Genomic DNA, 1,828 nt, shown 5'->3' on the forward strand with positions numbered 1-1,828 from the left:
AGTTGCTCCGTGGCATATGGGATCTTCCCAGGCCAGGGCTCGAACCCATGTCCCCTGCATTGGCAGGCAGACTCTCAACCACTGCGCCACCAGGGAAGCCCGGGTAAAGACATATTTAAATATAAAAACAGTAAAAGTCCTGCAAGAAAATCTAGGAAAATACACACGCAACCTAGGAGTGGGAAAACCCTCTTAACCAATCTTTAGAACCCAGAAGTTATAAAAGAAATTTAACTATATACATTTTTTCAAAATTTTGCCACAAGGCCCAATAATTAAAGTCAATAAAACAAGAAATTGGAAACGGAGCTGCACACAGGGAGTAGATGAGGGGCTTATAGCAATAATATAGGAGGAAGTCTTAGAAATTGACAAGGAAAAACAACCCATTCAAAAAATAGGATCGTTGGAAACGCCTCATAGATTAACTGTGTGGTTTCCTTTACTCATAGAACTATCTGTTAGATCTGTGGGAAAGAACTACAAGACAGAGCTGCCAAGTAAACTATGAAAAACCTAACAAACTTTTTATCTTAGGTATTGGCATATCCCAATGATCTGTACTGTTCTAGGGTGTGATGGCTTAGGAGTGAATATGATTTGAACCTAATACATTTTTAGAGGGTGTCAAATTCAGAACCAGGCAGATCCATCGCCTGACCCTAAACATGGTCCTAAAGTAAATTGCTTGAGGAAATTGGATCCCAAAGATTACAGGTGGGGAATGTTGAAGTGTGTCCATACTTCATTGGAGATCAAAGAAGCCTAACTAAAAGAATTGTTGGCTGACTCACACGATAACTTCTTTTTGAAAGGGCTATTTTATCTTGAAGATTATGAGTTTGGAGGAACTAAGGTGATTGGCAGCGGAAAGAATCAGAACATGTGAAATTCCTTAAAAATTTATTGACTTAAATAACTTTGTGTTACACATAATTTAAAAAAAAACCCTTTACACACAAAAAAAAAAAAATAGGGAAAGGATATGAAGAGCCACTAAGAAGCAAATCCAAATGGCCAAAATTTTTTTCAAAAGATACTCAGACTGGGCTTCCCTGGTGGCGCAGTGGTTGAGAATCTGCCTGCCAATGCAGGGGACACAGGTTCGCGCCCTGGTCTGGGAAGATCCCACATGCCGCGGAGCAACTGGGCCCGTGTGCCACAGCTACTGAGCCTGCGCGTCTGGAGCCTGTGCTCCGCAGTAAGAGAGGCCGCGACAGTGAGAGGCCCGCGCACCGCGATGAAGAGTGGCCCCCACTTGCCACAACTAGAGAAAGCCCTCGCACAGAAACGAAGACCCAACACAGCCAAAAATAAATAAATAAATAAAATTAAAAAAAAAAAAAAAAAAAAGATACTCAGACTCATGAATAGCCAGAGAAACTCAAGTTAACAATGAGATGACCTTTTTCATAGGACTGTTAGAACTTAAAAAGAGCAGAAAGATCAACTGCTGGTGGGATTGCAGGCAAAGGTGTACACCATACATTACTGGTGGAACTGTGCCTTTGTTACATGCGTTTTAGAAAGCAATATGGCAACATTTAATGAAATTTAAAACAACATGTATACACTCTTCAACTTAGCTATTTCATTCCTGGGAATCTGTCCCAGAGTAAGAAAAAAAAGTGCAGGTAAGGGTATATATACAAAGGTGTTTATTGCAATGTTGCTTTTTAGTGATAAAAAAAAAATGGAAGCAAAGTGAATGTCCACTAAAAGTCGAATGGATAGAGAAATTGTTCTCCATCACAAAATTCTGTGCAACCATTAAAAAGAATGAAACCAATCAACTGCAGTTGACTTGTAGGTTTTGTTGAATGAGAAT

General features: G+C 39.8%; 1 pseudogene; it reads left to right on the forward strand.

Annotated features, from left to right (window-relative positions):
- The first annotated feature begins 349 nt into the window (after positions 1 to 349).
- Positions 350 to 493, forward strand: LOC133082804 (small nucleolar RNA SNORA18; annotated as a pseudogene).
- The last annotated feature ends 1,335 nt before the right edge of the window (positions 494 to 1,828 follow it).

The sequence above is a fragment of the Eubalaena glacialis genome, chromosome X (assembly GCF_028564815.1).
Source record: "Eubalaena glacialis isolate mEubGla1 chromosome X, mEubGla1.1.hap2.+ XY, whole genome shotgun sequence".
Classification (NCBI taxonomy): Eukaryota; Metazoa; Chordata; class Mammalia; order Artiodactyla; family Balaenidae; genus Eubalaena; species Eubalaena glacialis.